This window comes from Melospiza georgiana, chromosome 1 (assembly GCF_028018845.1).
Source record: "Melospiza georgiana isolate bMelGeo1 chromosome 1, bMelGeo1.pri, whole genome shotgun sequence".
In the NCBI taxonomy this organism is placed as follows: Eukaryota; Metazoa; Chordata; class Aves; order Passeriformes; family Passerellidae; genus Melospiza; species Melospiza georgiana.
The window spans coordinates 88,890,163-88,913,324 of record NC_080430.1 but is presented as its reverse complement, the minus strand read 5'-3'; the positions used below and the strand labels follow the sequence as shown (position 1 = coordinate 88,913,324).

Genomic DNA, 23,162 nt, shown 5'->3' with positions numbered 1-23,162 from the left:
CCTGCAGTAGTTAATTAAAAAAAATCATGGTAACCAATGCCCGCAGGAAACAAAGTAATCTTGTGTATTGAATTTGTTAAATCTTTAAAAAAAGAAACCCTATAAAAACCATTAAACCAACCCCCTTGTTACTAGACATTATTTATCTTCTTTCCTTTCCTCCTCATGTTTCTTTCTTTTAGTTGCTTTTGGATCTTGCAGCGCTGTCAAATCATATCTTTTATTCTGTCTTTCCATGTCCAGAAAAACTAATCACTCTTCTGCAGGCAGTTAATGCTTGAAATCTGCTGTGTGCAAGAAACCAATTGACCCAATCTCAGCTGGGATCTGATTCATGAAAGTACAACAATATGTAATTTTCTTGCTTTGGATCATATCAAAGCTTTCTTATGCAGTTTTAGACTATTATGACTGTTCATTCTTCCCTCCAAATTGTTCTTTCCCAAACACAGTAGGAGCTTCTAAGAACTTGAAACAATGGTTTCTCTATATTTTGCATGTGTTATGTATATTTGAGAGGCATCTAAGGACTCCTTTTTTAACCACATTTTCCTCTGTATGGAAAACTTCATAAAACATCTTGCTTTCTGCCAATAAAACAATGCCTTTTATTTGGTTTTTTTATATATACCTCATGTTATTTGCAGTAGAGTTGGATAGCAGTGAGTTGTGGTCAGTAGTTTGCACTAATGTGCTAGTTTGGATCACGAGCATTTTTAATCAAAGAATCCACTATGGAATGATTTTTAAGGTGAGCAAACCTCCTTTATGACCACTTCTGTGCAGAAGAGTCAAATACCACGCACATCAGGCACTTATTCCAAATCAAATGTTTGACCTTGCAATCTTCATAGCTGCATTTTCAACTCTGTGGCTGTAAAAATATTTGAAACCAATTTTCTTACAGCCAAACCATTTTTTACTGCTGTGATTCACTACCGCTTCCGTCGGCAGGGATGAGCTGTGTGGGATATTTCTGGGGAGCAAACCCAAGAGGAATTTCTCATTCTTCTAAGAGACTGTTTGCTTCTTTATCTGTCACTTGTAAAATGCTGGCTAAATGTTAGTTTAAAACAGCTTATATCAATTACTGTTGTAGCACACCACCTTAGGTTTTCATGATTTGTGATTTCTCCATTTCTTCCATTTCTCTGGGTATGTGATGAGTGGTTGGGTGAATCATTAATTTTATTCAGAAGAACGTGGTAATGATTCAAGAACGAGAGTGGAGAAATGAATCCAAAGGAAGTCAAAATAATAGAGTAATTTGGGGGTTTTGATACATGGTTTCACATTTCTTAGAGATCTGGCTGTCTCAAAGTGAAGCTCAGTGTTTTCCAGAAAATCATCGCTTTTAGTGTAACTCAAGAATTTAAATTTAAAAAAAAAAAGGAAATTACCTCAAAGTCAGCTAACTGAGAATGTTCATTTTACTGTACTGGTGCTTGGAGAGTATCCAGAAAAGATGTAAGGTCTTTTATTTTCCTTCACATGTGAGTTATTAACGACATAATTTAATTTACTAAAGATATTTCAATGTAGTTTGAATAGCTTAATGAGTTTCTTTATGTTTTAACAATTTATTAAACTGTTACATAAAAGGTAAAATTGGGATATGCTAGGGAAGTGAGACGAGGCTTTAAGAGCAAAGTGAAGACTGGTGTATTTGAAGTAGATTGAAGTCGAGTTATGGTCAGGCTTATTGAAGAGGAAATCATCACAATGGCCCAACTGACAAACACTGTGTTGAAGATTTCCATATCCAAGTCTTAGGTTTTGAGGAAAGGAGTTTAGCTCTTTTGGTGGTGGCTGGAACTGGAGAAGTTTAGCCAGTCTTATGCATACTTGTTGAAGAATTATCTTCCTTTTCCAGAAGGGATTTGTTTCAGATGGATGAGTAAGAAGCCAAAAAAAAATCGTAAAAGCTTGAATGTTTATGGAGGAACATAAATGAAAAGCCTCCAAGCTTATGAAGTCAACTGTGTGTAGACTAGGGAAATTTTAAAACACTTCTGTGTTAAAACTGTGTATATGTCTGAAAATCTTTGTGTCCACTGTAAATGAAGGTTTATGGAGGAAATACTGTTTTCTGTTCAGCTTCAAAAAGAAAGCTTAAGATGTATAAATAATTTTTTTTGTATTGCTCTTTCAAGAGAGAGGAAAGTTAAGGACAAAACTTTACTACACAAAAAGTAAATACACAAAACTTGAAAACTTCTGGCTTTGACTGCATATGTATGGATCAAATGTCCAGACTGAAGTGATGGGAGGGGCATTTCCCTGGGTGTACCACCTCTGGCTGGGATTCTGTTCCCTGCCCACAGTTTGTCTGCCTGGTTTCTGATCCTATGTCAAGTGTGGTGACATTGACATGTGGTACTCCTTTTTGTGAAAGTTAATAGTGTTTTTACTTGAAGATTGACCCAGTCAGGCAACAAAAATAATTTTGGCTGGAGAGGAAGAGTTCCCTTTTCAAGACAGTTTCATCTCCTGCTCTGTTCACCCTCAGCCCTCCCTCATTGTTACCCTGTGCCCCCACCACCCTCCTGCTCCAATTTGGAGATTGCTTGTAGTAATACCTGATAGGCAAAAACCCCCAAAATATTAAATTGACACAATTTTGGAAAAAATTGAAAAAAAGGCAACTCAACATTTACCTGTTGTTTTCTAGCCTGCCAATTCAGCAGTGAGCCTTGCTTTTGACTGGCCAGATGGGATACCTGAACCTTGGAACAAACCCTAGCATCTGATACCCATTGATGATTTGGTAATTAAGAGGCATAAGGAAGATGTCTTAGAATTGTGAGGGGAATGGACATTTTGGAGGTGGAGGAATAAAGGAGAGCTTGTAAGAGGCAGCAGCAGCAAGGTGCTGAGGTTATTGTTGTCTGTGGGAGACAAACCCAAAAGTTCTGCTGTCCACAAGGCAGGATAAATTGTTCTAACAAGATCTGTTTGCAGATAGACCACAATTTATTTCTAAGCGTCAACATTCTGTCAGTCTTTTTTTTTTTTTTTTTTTTCCCAGTGTGCTGTGGCTGGTACTGCAGCTGGTCCTTTTAAATTATAAAAAAAGTTTCCAGATGCTGCTATAGGGCAGTTTATTAGAACAGCATAGTGGTAAAAGTTAAACTGGTCTACTTACTTACGTTAATGGATGGCTGATCATGTTTCTTCTCCCTGAAACAAAATTTCCACAGTTTGCTTAGGAACTGTTTGGTCTGAATTTATAGAAAGACTTATTTTTGTATCTTTTATTCTTAATGGGAATAGTTGAAAGCTGCTTGTAGAAGAGACAATTAACTGATAAAGTGAGTATTTAAGTCAGTATGACATCTCCTGTTCCTCTTTTGGAAAACCAAAGAGGAGCACGGGAGAGCAGACTAGATGAGAAGATTAATGTATTGTTCATACATATAAAGTGTGTAAGCTGATGTAATTAAGGAGAGTGATAACCCAGGTTATTTGCTTTCTGAATTGCATGAGGAAAAGGAAGGAAAGAATCATAATTCACTGTCCTTGTGCTAATATTTCCTGCACTAAAATCAAACTGGGTACCTTACTCTTATAAACAATACCCTATATACCTTGCTCTAATAAACAATATTCTTGACTTTTCTGAATGAATGCTAGTAGCTGATATGATTTTAAAGACTTGACCATTACTAAAGTGAAATGTTAGTGTAAGAATGGACAGATTTTTAATATTGCTGTTACCTATACTTTCATTCCAGTTTTTACCTGTATTATCTGCTTTTTGTACATGTAATAAATAATAACTTTCTTGGCACAAACCAGTGTAATCATGAAAAGAGTTGGTTATATCAAGCCTTGAAATTGCTAAATCCTAAGAAAAAGTATAGGTTGTCTTAAGGTGCATTGTATCTATTTTTTAATCTCTTAGTAATGGTATCTGAATTGTATGTTTATCTTGGTCTTTCTGACAGGGATCACTCTGCATGTTAGCAAAAAAATTCCAAATTGCATGTAATGTAAAACATCCTGCTACACTCAAATTTCCTGCCATTCTCGTGATGTTCAGGGGTCACTGACATGCTTTTCAAAGCATTATAAGTAAATCACTGAGTCACAATACTGAAAAAGTGCACTGTTGGCTCCTCAGCTTGGAATTATAGCAGTAAGTGTGTACCTCATAAGTAGTTAGAGGCTAGGCCTCCTGCTTTAAAAAAAAAATAAATCTGATCATGAGACATTGCTTTGTGGAGAACGATTGCAGAAGCAGATTGCCCCAAAGAGCAAATATTCGAGATTGAGGAGAATTGGGATTGGATGGCAAGAGTGATGCTTCCAAGCACCTTTTAGCAGGTAAAAGTAGTTTGCATTGTGTAGGTATCAGAGGCTTTGGCAGGTTCATCAGGAGCTCAAAATAAAGTCAAACAGGTACTGGGCAACATAAAACCTGTAGGAAAAGGGAACAGAAAAGTTGGCAAGAGAGAATGAAATGTGTTCCTCTAGAAGATAACAAAAAGTTTCAATGGCTAAATAATATTTCACTACTTCTTCTGTCAAATAGTGGCGTTACAAAGGTTTAGCAAGGTAATTAGTAAAAGAGATGGCAAATCCAGAACTATGAAGGGAATGTGGAAGTGTTGATTGGGAACAATTTGCCTATTGACAGATAAAAGTTCTGACTAGCATGGTTTGCCTGTTCAGCCAATTTCACACAGGAAAAACATCAGTTTGACTTTCTTCCTTCCTGTCCCTCTGGACTCTGAAAAGGGCAAAATTTATTCTTGACATAGGATTTAGTTTCCAGGAAAATAGCAGTGGGATCTTTGCAAGATCTGGGATGGGTTTATATGCCCCAGTAAAATATAGAATCATCACATTCTCTGCTTTCATTTACAGCATGGGGTACACCAGTATAGTCCTGGGGTACGCTGGAATAATTGTTGGGGAGGTGGGAAAGACAGTGTCTGTATTCGGATAAGACATGATGTCCCTTTGTCAAAAAGTTACATGATATTCCAAACTGTGGACCATGCATAAGAAGTTAGATGTGCATGTTCTTTGAATACTTGTAATTTTCTTTTACATTCATGTGCTGAAGATAACATTGAACTGTAAGTCTTGTACAGATCTTTTTGCTATATTCATTCTTGATGAATTAGCGGAATGTCATTATGGTTTGGAAAATCAAATTTAATTTTCCATTCTGCATGTAATTTTTCCATTAATATGGAAGGCTGATAAGGCTTTTGCTGAAAGGATCGTATTTAAGTCATCATATTTTTATTTAGAGTTTATTTAGAGCTTGCTTTCTGGAAGTTTGCAACACTTTTTGCTAGAAATGTAAGAGCAATGCTGACAAATCAGTGGTTTGAGCATTCTTGGTCTGTAGAACACTTCAGCTTGCAAAGCAAACATCCATTCTCAGCATTTGCTTTTCTTTCAAAGCTGATGAAGCACTTGAACTACTACTTATAAATTGATTCTTATATCAAAGTATTTTGAAGCTAAATTTTCATCTATCATCATGTAAACCCAGCTCAGTTATTTTGACAACTGGATGGTCTTCTTTGGTGGGAGCCTCACAGGGAGGAATTTGCAAGCTGGAGGTTTTCAGTTGCAGAGGAAGGTTTTAGAAATGCTGTTTTAGCTGGCACTGCTTTCTCTAGTTTAGTTACTTGTGATGAGTTGAATTTGAGTCTTTAAATAGCACAGTAAATTTCGTAACCTATACAGAAAAGTTAGTTGATACTTTCCACCTGAGCCAATGTTGAGGAGTCATTTGCAAAGCATATAACACTGTCAAACAGTTGAGCTGAGAGCTGAATGAGTGGGGAGGCTTTGCTGTGGTCTGTCATGAGGTTGGCAGAAGTATTGAGAGCTCCCTGCTTGCTTTGCTGCATGAAAGTTAATCATTTTGGGATAAGTAGTTTAAGACAGTGTAGTGCTTCCAAAATTTTTTCCCATGTGTCCATAGAAATTCAGTGTTGACTGAACAAAAGTAGTATGATAATTTTTTTATTGCTTTTCATTTAATTGTATTTTTAAAAGGTGCCTTCTTTCATTTTGATGCATGCTGAAATGTTCTCTAGCATAGCAGATCCACTCATAAAATAAAAAGTTCTGATTTTATTCTTCTGTAAGTGATATTTCTCAATATCCTGACTCTCCGTCAGCATAGTAGGTACCTAGCCTGCTTGTTGCACTAATCTGTCTTAAGTAATTTTGTTTTTAGGGGCTGATTAGAAACTTCAACATTCTGCTTGTTTTCATATTGCTACCTAGATTATGATGTATACTAGGATGAGCCTCTATATACAAGATTCCTGTTTCATCTCTTTCTGGAATATTCAAGCAAGAATTATTCCTCAATCTTGAATCAGGTGTTAAGGGAAGCAAGTCATGTTTTTCCAGGTATTGAAAATGCTAAATGGTCAAATTAATATCTGAATAACTGGTGGAAATTTCCAGTAATGAAAGTTTCTCATTCCCTGAAGCATTCTGCCAAATATCAGATTAATAATCCTTTCCTCATGATGTTATGATGTAATTAACAATGTTTGTGGCCCAGCTGCTCAGGAGCTGGTAAAATTGAGGTGGAAAACTGATAAAGAATAACTGAAAAACACCACAGAGTTGGACAAAATAGAATTACCACATAATAGACATGTTGAGATTTAGAGTAAGGAAAGTGGCAACTCTCAAAATTTAAACATTACATTGTTAGCATCATGTGTCTGCCTCTGCTGCTGAAGTAAAGTCTTTTCCTGGGCATTCCTTCCCTTGCTTAGGCAGGTATTGTGAAATAGGTTGCAAAAATTTCTCGATTGCAGTTTATTTCTGTGCTGAATTAGCTCTGAATCTGTGACTGTGATGTTGTCAGAAAGGAGTGTGGGGATAGAGCAAATGCTTAGGGACTAGGGGTGTCATTATGCAGTCCTTGAGCTGCAGTGCTGATTTTCAGCTTTCTTGACATTTTTTTTCCCCACTTCTTTTTAAGCATGATGTATATTAAACTGCATACCTTGTTTCCTGCATACTGAAATATCTTTTGGGTTTGTGTTTGTAAAAAGAAAGATGCTGCAAACAGCTGACTGACTCAGCAATTAGTAAATCAAATGAAATGGGATATTTCTAGGAAGAAACCTGAAGGTTTGCAGCATGATTTGGGAAACTGTGGGCTGGATTGCTGCATTGCCAAAGGCTGCATTAAAACAGCAGTGCTTTTTTTAGAAGAGCTAATTCATTGGGTTATTGTCGCAGTTTCCTCATCCTTGTTTTGACAGTGTTAATGGCTCTCAGAATGCTGTTTCAACTACCTGAAAGTAGTTACTGTCTTTACAAAAAAGGGACAAGAAAAAAATTGGGATCTGTATTGCTAACTGAATCCATTGTTTTGGAAACTTGATAACGTAATGCTTCCTGTGTTCCTCCATGGTAAACAAAACTTCCTCAATTAGGGACCATTATCTCACCTGAAGCCAGAAAAAGTTTGCCTGCTTTATTTTTCTTAGAAAAATGGAATATTTTGTCGCTGCTGTTGTGTAAAGTGATCTTGCTACTCTTGCAAGTGAGAAATGATAGTCATTTGTCAGCTCAGCCAAATTTCAGATACTGTTGCAAGCAGCAGAGCTTTGCCTGGAGGCAGATGCATATATCTGAAACTAGAATTTCTGTGGGAGGGTTCATATTTGTGCATGAAGACATATGCTCAGCCAAGCAGTTTGTTGGTTTGGGTATGTTTTCTCCTGTTGACACTGACAGACAGTCTTACTGAAAAGCTTTAAATCTGGCAGAAGGCAGAAAACCATTCCCTCTTCACTATTTATTTCCCTCACCACAAAATTTTGTTTTTAAATAGAACATTAATATTTTCAAAGGACTGAGTCCCTAGGCCAGACTTTTTTTTTTTTTTTTTCCTAGGGGAGGTTGTCTGTACTGCTTCTGTGCCCTAGGGTAACTTTTTTTCTAAAGGTTTACTCTTGTGTACTGTAAACTTATCTGTTCCCTGAGTTAAAGTCCTCCTAATAAGCAATGTGTTATTTTGGACTTTGGAGTTATGATGTGCTTGTTCACCTCTTAAACAGCTGTCTCTAAGATTTCAATTACGTACTGGAGGCTAATATTGTAATGTGTGATAATTTAGACTTAGTAAAAGCTTGTGGACAAGAATACAATTTTCTCATTTTCCTCTTTGATTAACAAGTGCTAATTACATAGTGCAAGAAACTACTTCCTGTTAGATTTGTGAGGGGTTTTTTATAGTTTCATTTGGTTCCTAAGTTGGTAAATATATAAATAGCCTTTTTTTAGCTTTGTGTACAGCCACAAATGATTTAATTTAGAACTCCAATATTTATATTTCTTTCGCAATGAAGCTATAGAGCTGAATAGACAGTGGCCTGTCTCATGCCAGAGAGCTGCAAGGAATGATTTCTCAGTGTCCAAAGAGACATAATTAGTTGTGTGGAGCAGTGGTTTTACTTTGGAGATTTTTCTACCATTTAGCACTTTGTTTATTATCTTTGTGAGAAAATATTAATATCATTGATGCCCTTTGTAAATGTTGAGAAGCATTGTGTAAATGTGACATTTGCTTTTGCAAATTTACTGGATGATTTATTTCAAGTACTGCCTCTTGTGAATGGCAAGTCTTAGGATCTTGCTTGGTTACTTCCCCCTCCCACTTTTCTCACTCTTAAGTAATGTGCTATCATTCCTGCTATAACACTCTGTGTGTGTGAACTCAAAAAATCTAAGCCTTTGATTAGAAGTAGAACAATTCAGTTCTCTTTCTCTGCATATAGGATAGAGTTGCTGTAACTTTATTATCCTGCAGTTGTTAACACTTGAGAACTGATTTCTTGGCCCATGGAAGGCAGAGGTTGTAGTCCTTTAAGCACCATTAAGGCTGTATATTTGAATATATACCTGTACCTTTGGATCCCTCTGATCATCTCTGAGGTAATGGGAAGTACTTGCAGTTATTTCACTCTGTAGTTCCATTAGTAATTATCAGTGGAAATTAATAAAATGGGTATGGGAATAACTCATATACATTTTTTTCCCTTAAAATGTTCTCCTGTGCCATCTACACCTGTAAGCTTTACTACTGTCTGGGTGTTTGCATCAGATCAGAGAAAGGGAGGTTACAGATTATTCATTTGAATATTAAATCTAGAATAAAGCAGGCAACTCTCCTGAAGCCCTCTGCATGCTGTTGAAAAAAACATTGATCATAGGGCATGCAATTTTACAGAATGTAAAATTTATGAGGGCAGCTGTCATTGATTTTAATGTAGTTATGTATTTAGCTATTTTGCATTCATTATTAAATAGGATGTTTTTACTCAGTAGGTCTGGAAACTTTTGGTCTTTTCTCATGAGTTGGGGAAGACTAGAAAATGTTAAAGCCCCGTCTTTCTCAGCTGAAGAGGCCCTTGTTAATGCATTTGCCAGGGTTAATATTATGTACACTTTTTCTAGCAAAGAGCAGTATTCTGAAAATGGAAACTGAGCTACATTTGTAAGAACTAAGTGAAGAAATTAACGTTGTATACATGGCTATGCACACAGATATGTGTAGCTGGGGTTATTGCTGGTTTGAGCCCTGGATGGGCTGGTGATCCTGCCTGGCTGCTGCTGGGTCTGAGGCTGCTGCCATGCTGGTGTTTTTTGGGGAGATGACTTATCTGTTAGAGTGAGTGATAACCATCTGATGTCTCCTGAGCTTCGTGTAGCTTGTGGTGAAGAGTTGTGTGTGAGGTCCAGAGTCAGTGCTCTTTGCACAGGAAATGTCTTGTCTGCAGTGGCAGGGATGTGCATCTGCTGCTGGGCCCACCTGAGCTCTTCCCAGCAAGTGTGAGAGGACAAGACTGCATTTGAAATTGGATAGGAAAGTGGAATTTTTAGAGCAAAGTACAGCTCAGTCTTTGTTTTCATAGCCTATTACAATGGAAACATTACTGGAAAACTACGCTACCCACTCTTTATAAACAAACAAATGCAAACAAAACACTTTAGTTGACACAAACATTAATTTTTTTTTTGGCTTCTGGATTCCTTCATAGTGAATGTTTTGTCAGCTGAAGGGGCTGAGAGGAGTCTGATGCATTTGTCACTGTGGCTCACATCCTCCATACACACCAGTGCTGGTTGCTTTGCATGCTTGTGGAACAATGAGGGTAGTGTTTCCTGGTGGCTGAAGAGAAGGTGCAGAGGGTGTCTGCCAGCTCGCAGCAGTCAACACACAACTCTTTGTTGATAGTCCCACTGGAGGCAAGCATGTCTGGATTGATGCTCTGTGCTCCTACTTAAAGCTGATGTAAGTTAATGCTATCAAAATAAACTGGTTTTGCTGATTGCCTTACTAATGTTTTTGAATCATGATATTTTAGAAAGATTTATATCATCTTTACAAACCTGCAGTGCTTCTCCTGATTTTTGAATAATTTGGGGTTTTGTCTTTTTGGAGAGCAGTTGTGAGGTTATGAAAGATAGCTTTTTCTCTATTATTTTATTTTATTTTTTTGGGTGAATTGAACAATTCTGTGTAGGTAGTTCATAATATGAAAAAGCTATTTCTTACAGTCCAAAGGGATTTAGTAGTGATGCAGAATATGACAGTATACACTTCACTGGTGAGAGCAGTAGACTGTCCTGTGTTTTTGGGTTTTTTTCTGGTGCTTTCCAGCAGTGTAGTGCTCTCAAGCAACATGAAATAGAGCTTTTCAGTAGTCTTGATTTGGTTGGGGTGTATTTTACAGTTGGGGTGTTATTTACAGTTGACTTCTAAAAATCATATTTACTTCAAAATACCTCTGTGGGTTCAACCACTTTTGCTCCCTTTCACATACTGCTTGTGTTGGCTTGTGCTGCTTTGAGTCCCTGTCCCCATGGGCAGCAGGAGACCTGTGAGAAGAAGGTGCTGCTGCACTGTTTGCATGGCTGTGTGTGCCAGAATCATTGCTTGGTTGGTGAACAACTTGTTAGTGAAGGCCAAGAAAAGCAGTGACATGCATTTTAGATGTCAGTCTGATCAAAGCCTCTGTTACCTTGACAGTTTTTCCCTAAGTTTTGGTGAGGTACTATGATAGCAGTGTGTACTTAACAGCTGTTCAACATAATACCTGTCTTTGTGGTTTTGCTGCTTCTGTTATAAATGATGCCTATGAATATTTTTTTTTTTTTTTGAAACAAAGTGCAGAAAAAAAAATCTTTGAATTGTCTCCCTTAAGAAAGATTTAGTCAAATGATTTTTTTTCTCCTTTGCTGTCTTTCTGTATCAGATAAAACCATGGAGACTTAGGAAACAAAATTGTGGTTGTTTTGTTGTACTCTGGGTTTTTTATGTATTTTTGGTCACTTCAGGAATAACAGGAAGATGATGTGGTTTTCTCAGTGTTACGAATCTGTTTCCTTCAGAGTTTAATGCCACCCTAATAATGTAATGCTTTTCTGTTCAGTCTCTAGCACTGATTTTTCTGACCTTGTGTGGGATCATACCATTGTAATGAGTTTGTAGAAAAAAAAGTTGATGCAATGGGGTTGGCTCCATATTTTATGGCACATACATGATTTTGTATGTGTGGGGAAGTGTTTTACTGAATACAAAAGAAATTGACTGCACAGACTAGAAAGGTAATGCATGGCCAAAAAAATCATACGGTCAATCTGTATTATTTAGGAAGAGGTGAAAGTGGTAAGTGGAGTGTGGCAAGTAGGGATAGCTATTTCATTTGACATAGATAGCCCTGCATGATTGTTGCTGTTTTAAACATTAAATGTATCAGAAGAAAGTTCTCTGCATAATAGGAATGCAAATATTGAGACTATTCAGTTTAGCCACTTGCTTGAATATGAGTTATATTTTGCACTCTACAAACATTGTGGCTGTGAATCTGGTCAGTATTTTAGATTGACTGGCTAAAATTTGTTTAGGTTTAAATAAGTTTCAAATAAACCTTTCTTCATTTTTAACTGATGTCCTGGTTTTGGCTGTGATAGAATTTATTTTCTTCTTAGTAGCTGGCAGAGAGTTGCGTTTTGGATTCAGTATGAGAATTATGTTGATAACACACTGATGTTTTAGTTGTTGCTAAGTAGGACTTACTCCAAGGCCAGGAATTTTTAGTGCCTCATGCTCTTCATGGTGAGGGGGTGTGCAAAAAGCTGGGAGGGAGCATGGCTGGTTCAGCTGAGCCAAACTGGCCAAAGGGATGTTCCATACCACAGAACATCCTGCCCTGTATGTGAGCAGGAGTGGGGGGATGGGGAATTGGCCTGGCCTACAATTGCAGGTTGGGTGGGGAGTGGTTTTTTGGTGGATGAGAAGCTCGAGATGACCCAGCAACGTGCACTCCCAGCCCAGAAGGATGAGCATGCCCTGGGCTGCATCCAAAGCAGTGTGGGCAGCAGGGCAAGGGGTGGGGGGCTCTGCTCTGCTCTGGTGAGAGCCCAGCTGCAGTGCAGTGCCCAGCTCTGGGCCTCCAGCAAAGAAACCATGGGCACCTGCTGGATAGTCCAGAGCAGGGACACCAAGATGGTCAGAGGGCTGGAGCACATCTCCTGTGCAGACAGGCTGAGAGATTTCTGCCTGGAGGAGAGAGGGCTCCAGGGAGACCTTAGACCTTCCGCTACCTAAAGCAGGCTAAAAGAGAGTTGGGGAGGGGATTTTTACAAGGACACATAATTATGGGACAATGGGTAACTGCTTTAAACTGAAAGAGGGTAGATACAGATTAGGTATAAAAAGAACTTTATTGTGAGGGTGGTGAGGCATGAGAATAGGTTATGGATGTTATGGAGATGTTATGGATGCTCAGTCCCTGGAAGTATTCACAGCCAGATTGGATGGGGCTTCAGCAACCCGTTGTGGTGGAAGGTGTCCCTTCCTGTGGTAGGGGGCTGGAACTGGATGGTCTTTAAGTTTCCTTCCAATCCAAACCATGTTATGATTCTGAGAAGATCAGAAATGCATAATGAAGGCCATGTAATATCCTCTCTAACAGGAAGCTTGTGGACTGGAGAAAGCCACAAGCTTTCTGATACTGTGATACTCTTACAGAGCAAACTAAGGAAATACGGCCTAGATAAAAAAAGCTATTTTAGGATTTGTGTAAACTCATTAGGTTAACAGTAGCCAGAGGTTTTTCAGTAGTTCTCTTTAGTAGCAAGGAAAGCATATTGTATGGGATTTTGTAAAATTGTTTCAGTTAACTGTTCTTGTTCATACTGGCTAATTAGCGTATGGTTATGAAATCTAAAGATGTGTTTGGGAATAAATGCAGTTACACAAAGGTGGAATGGCAATTCAGAAAAATCTTAAATATTGGAAAGATGGCCTGGGAGAAGAGGATTTATTTTAGAATAATAAGTTGAATGCTTTATATTTAGGTCAAAATAAAATATGGAGAACATCTGTTAAGTTTCTCCTGCCACTCCATTCCTCACCATGGATTATAAAATGAGAGCTGACACTGCAGTATGGTTGACAAAGAACTGTGTGTATGTATTGACATGACTAATTGGTGGTATAATCTGGAGGATGTGGAGTTGAACCTTTTGCTTTGTTCTATATTATGAAATTCAAGTGCTGTATCTGTTTTGGCCAGTGTACTTCAAGAAAGATGTAGGCACACTTAATTTGTCTCAGGAGTGTAATGACTGATGATTTAGAAAAGGTGCTGTGTGCATAAGGCATGATTGAATTGGCATTTTTGTAACCCAGAGAAAAGATCAAGGGAAATAATAAGCTTTTAAGTGTGTGGAAGCTCACTACAAATAAGTGAACATCTTCCCTTGGCAGCTGTGCCTTGCTTACTAATGGCGACATGGGCCATTCCCTGTGTGTCCTCCTCTTACTGTTTGGCTTCTGGTTTTGTGTTTTGTAGGGGCTACTTCAGGGTCTGGACAGCACTGAGCAAAGAATCTTAGGATCCTTTGAAAAAATATATAAATTAGCAAAATCACTAAAGTAAGGCTCTTCATCCAACCAGGCAGATGTAGAGAGAGATACTTCAGTTTAAACTTTAGAGCAGGTAGAAGAAATTAGCTCCCAGACTTGCCAGCCACTTGGCCAGGAACAGACCTGTTTCCTCATCAGTAAAAATGGATCATGTTCTCCACCCACCTCTGTAAGACACCTGTGTTTTAGTGAAGAAAAGTGCTACACAAAAGGCTAATTTAACATAAGCAACATTCTTTTTTTTTTTTTTTTGTGTGTGGGTGTATTGCATGCTACACTGCAGTGTGTAGAGTCTAGTCAGATATATCTTGGAAATCTGTTTAACCTCTTGAAGGCAACAGCTAATTGGTTTTGATAAAGGAGGCTGGGTCTCTTCAGCATGATGTCACAATCTATTATATTAACATGTTCAGAAAATAAACAAACATTATTTATGTTAGGTTTCCTGCTGGATGTATCTTGGATCATTTTTTTTGGGCCCTTGAAACTTCCCTGTTTTTTTCAGATTTGGTACAAATTGGTATCATTTCAAGGAGCTCTTTAGCCAGTTCTATTAATATTCAGACTTTAAGCCAAGACATTTTCCCCTTCTACTTTGGTATGCAAAAAAAAAGGAAACTACCAAGTATTACACTAATTTTATTTGCTTCAGTATTGGGGTAATAATTAATAATTAAGTGGTTGACAAACACTTTTTCTATCACTGCCAGTCTTAACCTTCTTTACCCTTTCTCCGTACTGTTGTGTTACCATAGTATCAGCAATTTTTTTTTTCCCTCCTTTGTACAAAGTTTTTCACCTGGATAGATACCTAGAGGTAACAGTTTAAACATGCAGAGCAAGAAACTTGACTAGCTCAATATGTTCAGATATAATATGGCAAGTGCAAGATACAAGCTTGAATAATGTATGGTAAATATTACCCAAGTGTAGACAAATTTCAATTGCATTAAAAATTGAACAAATCTCTCTTGAATGTTAAGACACATTCTTCAGATTTCAGCTGTTTAGAATTTCCTTCAGACATTGCTGTGTTAACTGGGCAAAGACAGAGATTTGAAGGAATTCATTCACTATTGCTACAGTTTTAATGGAAAAGACTTGGAAAGGCTCAGACATCATTTTTCAGGTGTCACTTTTTTTTTCTAGAAGTGAAAAAACGTTGCTTCTTAAGCGTCAAATCTGTGTTACTGTAATAACACCTTTTTTTTCCCAAAAGCTGTCATTATAAATGCTAATGTTTAACTTGTGGGCGAGAGATGAAAGAATGTAAAAACCCCTACATCTATAAACTAGAATATGTATAGGAAGATTTTGTCCAAAAGAGTGATCATCTGGGGAGCTGCTCATGTGAATGTGTGCTGTTTTTGAGGAGGCTGTTTTCTTGCCTTATTGAGAACAATTCATAGTTTGTTGTGCTAAGTATTCATGATTGGATAGAGAACGACATATATAGAACTCAAAAATAGATAACAGCTTATTTGGGAGGACAGGCAGTCCTCCCACTTAAATCATATCATCTGGAAGGCTAAAAAATGTTGATGACTTGTTCCACCTCTCCACTCTTCTCTGCATATGTTGTTTTCCTCACAAGCACAGTTCACTGCCTCTTTTTAGAAACAGTCTTTGACTCCTTCTCCCTTGCATGGGATTTTAGATTTTGAAATCTTAAATGGGAAACTTTCTTCCCCTTGCACCTCAAGCTCTGCCAGAACTGAGCTAGGAACTTTCTGTTTTTCCTCTAGGACAGCCTTAAGACCTTTCTGGTGGAATACCTCTTTTGCTTCCTACGTCCATGTTGGAATGGCCTAGGCCAGTCTGTTGCTGTACGGTTCCTGCTACAGGTGCTCTGCAGCAATGGGTCAGGATTTTGCCACCAGTGCTGCTGGACCATCCAGATGGCTGTAAACCTGCAGAGGAGGTGAGTACAAAATGTGTTCCAGGAGTTTTTTGGTGCTTTGGTCAGGTCTGTCTGCTTTGGGTGTGTTTCAGAACAAAGGGACCACCGTGACTGCACGTGTGCTTTGTCACTGGATTGCACTGGGCTTGTGTGGCAGGGTTTTGCCAGTGACTTACTTAGAGGCATCTTCTCTGGGAAGCTGCTAGAAACTTCCCCTGTGTCCAGTGGAACCAATGGCAGTTATCTCCCAGAGGGACCTGCCACTGGCCAAGGCTGAGCCCATCACTGACAGAGGTGGAGTTTCTGGGGTACTGCGCAGGAAACCCATGCTGGAGCAGTGTTCCTGAAGGGCTGCACCCTATGGAAGCAGTTCATGAAGAACTGCAGCTCATGGGAAGGACTCAGGTTGGAGAAGTTTGTCAAGGGCTGCTTCCTGTGGGAGCAGGGGAGAAGTGTGAGTAATCCTCCCTCTGTGGAGGAAGGAGAGGCAGAGCCAGGATGTGATGAACTGATTTTAACCCTCATTCCCTGTTCCCCTGTGCTGCTAGGGGGAGGAGAAGGTTAAGAAGACTGGGAGAGAAGTTGAGCCTGGGAAGCTGGGAGGGGCATGAGGAAAGTTTTTTAAAGATTTGGTTTTATTTCTTATCCTAGTCTGATTTGATTGGTAATAAACTGAACTGATTTCCCCATCTTGAACCTGTTTGGCCTGTGATAGTGAGAGATTTCTCCCTGCCCTTATCTTGACTCACAAACCCTGTGTCATATTTTCTTTCCCTTGTCCAGCTGAGGAAGGATGGGACAGTGACTTTGGGCACCTGGAGCCCAGCCAGGGTCAATAGTCTGCATGCATATTCCATATTTTACTGTTCCTTCTGTATCCTGTTCCACCAGTTCAGTTGTCTGCAGCTATTAAACAAGTTAGTGCAGACCTAATTAAACTGTTCCTGTGGTTTTCTCTGAGTATTGGGAAGCACAGTGTCCAAGTGGATAAAGGACCTCATTATTAGTTTTTCTAAATTCACCTTTACCCTCTCAGAATATCTTGAAAAGAGTTATTTAGTCCAGTGAACTGAAATTCAGATCCACTTTCCATCCAGATGACCTAAGAAAGCCTGAGTTTTATTTTCTGTGTTTCTACAACAAACACAGTCCCCTTAAAGCATCCTTGTCAGACAAGAGATGATTTATTAAACCACCACTGTGTAGTCATTGGCTGTGCAGTGAGGTGTTTAACAACTGAGCACTCCTGAAGCCTCCTCTCTGTGTGCCTCTCCTACGCTTTTTTAAAGCTTGATTGAAGCAAGATGGAAAGCCAAAGTTTAGTGGGATGGACAGGCAAAGATGTACTGTGACAGGTCCACTTCCTTTGGCAGAAAAGTTGAACCAGTGCAGTTGTATTAAGCGTGTTAAATGGTGTCCTGCACTTGGAGTCACTGGAATTGACATTTCGTGCTAATTTTTCGTCCTGATTTTTTTCTTTCCTGAAATCTATTAGTAGTTTTCATAGATTAGTTTTTACAGATTGAGTTTTGAAGGACTCTTTGGGTCCAGTTCTGAGGTTCGAGTTCAGCATTGTAAAATGGGAAAAGTGTGTTTCATATTTGAGTGGGTCCTTTTCCAGTCAACTTCAAAAGATCTAACATGTAGTCTTAAATTCAGTCCTTCAGAATATATAAATATATATATATGTATGAGTATAACTGGAACAAGTATCAGTTTAGAGGAGAGGAAAAAGTATATCCAAAATTACTACCTAATATTCTTTAGTAGTAGAGGCTGATAAGAAAAAAAAAAATCTAGGGTAAAAAACAGTAGAGCAGTTTTTTACTTCTGGGTTTACTTCTTTTGGCCACTCAAGTGGTATCTTCACTATTTTTTTTCATGATGGCCCAATCACCTCTTCTGTGGTTGCTGACTAATGTTGAGTTTAGTGAGAACACAGATTTGAGTAGAAATAACTTCTTTTGGAGAGAATACCCGATTGGTCTGAGTCTGTGCTGAGAGACTAATGTGGCTGAATAAACACAATTGTTCTTGGTTCTTTTTCAGCTGTGTCAGTTCTCTGATTAAGTTTCTTTGTTGCTGTGTAGATTTTTGCTGGCAGAGCAGAAGGCTGGTGTGTTGGAGTAGCAGCTACTTAGACAGTAATAGTGTGCTGATAAATCTTTAACCATGCTCTGGCTTCTAAGGCATCTCTACTATCTCTCCTTGTAAAAATTCTAGAGCTTTCAAAGAAGGTGAAAATATTTTGGGAAAGGTATTGAAGAGTAATTTCAATTGTCTTGGAGCACAGAATTTTAGAAGATGTTTTAAAAAATATCTGATCTCTGATTTAATTTAAATTGTAGCAGTGATTTTATTTCTCAAATTCTGTGATTTTCAATTATTATATAGTTGAATTTCCAAAACAGCTCCATCGCATTCCTTTCTTTAATATTGTCTGACAGATTGACCTTTTTTATGGTGACCTGTTTGTCTCTTGGCTTCTAGTCGGGAATTAATTTTGAATTGTAAAACAGCTCAAGTTGCTACAAGCTTTATACCTTCAAAAATCATTTTATGTCAAATTAAATACACTAGCTGTTTTTTCATGAAGTGCCTGACAGTTTCTGGGGAAAAAAAAAGCAAAGTAATAAGCACCAAAGTATTGAAGAAATTGAAGTGCTTCACCGAAGTCTGATGCCTACCTGCCTTCCTGAATGTTCTGCTGATTTTTTTCCCTATGCAACTATGCAGAAAATTGTTATCATCACACTTATAGGTAACTGGGGAAACAATGAACTCTTCCACAAAATAATCTTTCTGCCTCAAATTGCATATCCCACTCTTCAGACTTCTCTGGACTGCTGTACAGCACAACAAATAAAAAATTCTAAATTTTATTTGCTCCTTTACCTTACTGATGTATTCTCCATATCACAATATGGCTATTTTATTTAAATTTGTCAAACTAGGATGAAAACATACAAGTTAGGCTAGATGAAAAACATGTTTTGGAATCTCTAGCTTAAGAGTATAATCTTGAAGTTTAATGTCTGAGAGAATTGCCATTTTTTTTCTAAGGAATATTTAAGAAAGAAAAAGAAATATTCAAGAAATAAAATGCAGCAACGTTCAAAAAGCATTTCTTATAGAATAATGAAAATGTAGCATTTTCTTTTGAAAATGACCTTGTTTAAATAATTTCCATGGCTGAAGTAAAAACTACTTTTTTTCTTTTATTGATTTTTGCTTTTTTAGCGTTTTCTCCCATAAATGAACTCAAAGCATGATCAGTTTGTTCTTTTTTTTTAAAAAAAAAGTGCGGATTTTTGAAGCTGTTAATGAAATAGGACTTCTATTTCTGTGGAACTCAGTTTCTTTTCCATAGTGCTGCTTTTGACCAAATGTGACCTTGAATGTAAAGTTTATATTTATTTTTCAATTAAGTTGAAAGCTGAGAAGAAGTATGTGCATGATCAATTAAAATCTCTGTGATTTGGCCCATATTTATCCACTTTTACAATTACAAATACAGATTTATTGGATGGGTGGATACTGTGTGCCCCTGGCTTTTTGAATTATATGTGCTGAATTATATTTCTTAGGTGGGTTCTTCTGTCACTTTCTCCTGCTCTTCTTTTGGAGTTTTGAGTCCAGCAGTAGCAGATAATTTTCTGTTCTGTCTCTACATTACCTGTTATCTTGATTTTTGTTGGTGTGACAGCAAACTAGGAGATGCAGTGTAAGAGCAATGGGGTGGGAGGGGGCATCTGCTTGCAGGGACCTGAATTGGTCATGGCTGCTCCCTGCCAGAGTTAGGGATACTTTGCTTGCCTGAGCAACAAAGGAAAAAGGCACTGAAAAGGAAAGGGAGGGTAGAACTCTGTGGTGAGAATGTCTCAGTGTGAAACCAGCCCCTTTGCAAGGCTTTGCTCAAAAGTACTGATACTTCTGTGAATTCTCTTGTGATGTCAGATATGAACCTCTGAAGCTCACCCGAAGTCTGAATTCAAGAGTTTAGGCTCAGTTCCTGTGGAGATACCAGTACCAGTGCTTAAGACCAGGATTCCACACGGACAAAGATCCAGGACTTCAGTCCTGAAGAAGAACCATTGCAATAAAAGTCTGCTTGAAAGCTATTGTAGCAACTTCTCCCTATCAATTTCTTCTTGTCTTGTCCAGTCTTGAAAGTATTCTCAAGTTCTAAAGAATTTCCAGAACTCTGCATTTATTGTTCTGCCTTTTTAGCTTTTTATCTGAGAGTTCTTTTCTTGTTCCCCTCTTCAGTGTACAACTCAAAATTTGGATATTGCCTATTTTAGAAATAAACTTTACATGGAGAAATTGATGAATCTCATGGTTGAAGAAAATCTCATAGTTGTTCTTTTTATACCATGTGTACATTTGCATGGATTAACAATTAAAACAAAGGATATAAAAGTGTGGGATTTGTCAAATTTTTGTTATCAGTGATCTCTGAAAAGACAGAATTAAGCAAAACTGCCTCTAAAACAAGTGAGTCTAAGAGGGAGAGGGAAGAATGGATGTGAAGAATCTAATGTTTAGTGCAGTACTGTGTGTTAATTAAGCACAGAACAGTTGTTAGCAGCAGAAGCTACCTGCTGAGCACACAGCCTTGTGATGTGAGAACAGGCTTAGCTGGGATTGTGTGCTTAAAAGCTACATTGCCTTTCTCTATAAATACTGCCTTTTTGTTCTCTAGGTAGACTTTTTATTTGCCTATGGATATAAACCAAAGGAGCACAAGTTTTTGGGGGAAGCTTTGCAAAACTTTATTGTATCCCAAAATTTGACAGAGATAGCTTTTCTTTTTTTTCTCCATATCTAATCTGGCATTTCTTTCTAGAGAAAGAGAAACACGCACATGGGGTTTTTTTTGTTTGTTTTGTTTGGGTTTTTGTTGCTAGACTTTTGTTGATGGAGATCTGATGTTTTCTCTGTATTTCAAAAAGTGTTTAGCCCTGCAAAAGTGCAGGCTTATTTTGGTTAGAATTTGGGTGTTTCCCTAGACATGACAAGGTGTGGTACTTTTTGATTTTTATTTTAAACCATCTGCAGTGGCACTTTTAAAGGAATGGGAGATAAAACTTGTTAACTTGTTTGAATTCTTTGCCTTTCTTCATTCTACTTGCAATATCATTCTTCATTTTACTTGTGGTGATAGAACCCACTGTGTGTTAAGTGATTGTCACCCATGTTTTCAAATTATATATTGTAATTCTTCAAGTCTTCACCATTAGTCATGCATGTTATCCTTTCAGCAGTTTTTAACTTGATATCTGCATTTGATTTTTCAGCAAGTTCTGCTGTTACTCTAGGCAGAATTCAGCCACCTTCTCTATGATAAACACCCTATAGCCCCAGCATGTATGATGATTTTTTCTTTACCTGTGCTTATTTCAAAGTTTTTCTTCTAAAACTCTATTTAAAATATATTTTTCACATATGATGAAGGCAGAGAAAAAATGGTCTTCAAAGTTATTTGGTATTTTTTCAATTTTCCCTGCTGGATTTTTCATCTACAGTAGAAAGTTTTCAGGATTAGAGTTTTCTGCACTTACTCACAAAAGGATTATTGAATCTATTGACTGCAATTTACCCAATGTTTCCAGAAGTCTCCTCTATAATAATTTTTTTTCTCTAATTAGCTTACTCTGCTTTTCTTTAAATCAAATTCTTGCCCATTGGTGATTCATCCTTAATGATGACTATTTTCCTATGTTGTTTTCTGCCATCTTTAAAAGTGTTTGAAGAATTAATGAACAATTTTATTCCACTCTAGCTTGTGGCTTTGATACATACCTAAAAATAATCAGAAGCTTTATGGAGATTTGATATCTTTGAACATTTGAGACTTAGCATGAAAGATTTAATAATTTCTTACAACATAAAAGGAAGGTGTCATGGATATCTTGTATAAGATTTATTCATTTGATTGTTCAGAGTCTGTATCAGTTTTTGTCTGTGAAAAATATGTAGCTAGTTTTGTGATGGTGAATTCACCTGACCTTCAAGTAGTGAAGGATTTCTCCTTGAAGTTTGTAATTCTTTCATACTGACTCCTGAGTTTCTAGTTTTCTTCTCTCCTAACTTAATAGCAAAGTAGAGAGAGAGTTTGAGACCCGTTTGTCTGTGCTTATCACTGTTTTTGAGAAGAATTTGCTTATTTCCTCAAAATACTTCAAAAGCAAATGCTGCCTGACATTTTTGAGTGTTGACATGTGCAGACTGAATATCATAAAATCTGCAGAAAATTCTATTATTTGACACATTTGTTTGAAGAGCAACCTATTGATAAGTATAGTATCCATTTTAGCTCTGTCTCAGCTGGTAAATTCTGAGTTTGTTGGACATTTTGAGGTTGAACTTTTAAAACATTTTGGAAGTCAATTTGATTTTCTGAACTGTGCAGAAACATGGTAAAGGAAGACGGAAAATATGAGCATTGAGAATATGAAACAGCTTACTGTGGTTTTACTTCCACATAGTCTAATCTAGTGTAAAAGAAGCTTGCTCACAATACTAAATTAAATTTTTTTCAGAAAGAAGTTTAACTTTTAAAAAAGTCCTATCAGGTAGCTTATTCTACTTACAACTCAACTGACAGTTGCCAAGTTATTTAAAATAATTTTTGGAAATGTATGAATTTTTGATTATTAGAAATCCTTGACTGCTTTCATGCTTTGTTTCTTAGGGAACCCATGCCTTGTAAGGCCAGGTGATGCTGCTTTTGTCTTGAAGCCTTCACACTGTGTTACATCCTGTCACAAGACTGAGAGCCTGAAACTTGTGGAGGTGTTTACAGCTTTTCTTGCAGACAGCTAATAGTGTACTAATAGCCCAATCTCTGCTACTGTGACTCTACTCCACTGCAATATAAATTTTCGGTAGTTCAGCTTTTAATTTCTTAAAAGACCATTTAGATCCAACAGGGAGCCTAAAATTACTTCGTTTTAAGCTGTTTCTTCTGAGTAATGGTAAACTTGCACAGTCTGTGCCTCACATGACATTGTTTTTCTTGAGGAAATGGAGGTCCTCACCTAGAACACCTGTGTTGATGTGACCTCAATTTTTCTCCAAAAGTCCTGTAGTGTTGGGGTTGAAAGTCCAGCTAACACAGCTCTTCAGGGAGTTATTAAAAACTGGAGTCAGTTTATAGCTCTGGGATGCTGATTGGCAGGAGTGTTGCTGTGCTGAAAAAGCTAAGTGCTGGGTCACTATCCGTGAGTCTTCCAAAAAGAAAAACTATTCCAGTGGTTCTAGTCCACTTCAGCCTTCCAGGCTGCTGTGAAGGGTAGCAGAAGGCTCAAATAGGTCTTACTG

At 37.7% G+C, this 23,162-nt stretch overlaps 1 protein-coding gene across 1 annotated transcript in view; it reads left to right on the top strand.

Annotated features, from left to right (window-relative positions):
* Positions 1-23,162, top strand: part of GALNT1 (polypeptide N-acetylgalactosaminyltransferase 1) — an 87,057-nt gene that overhangs the window by 9,243 nt on the left and 54,652 nt on the right. Inside the window, exon 2 of the mRNA XM_058022422.1 lies at positions 15,682-15,857. The gene's annotated coding sequence lies outside the window, so the exon portion shown is untranslated. The remainder of the gene's footprint in view (positions 1-15,681; positions 15,858-23,162) is intronic.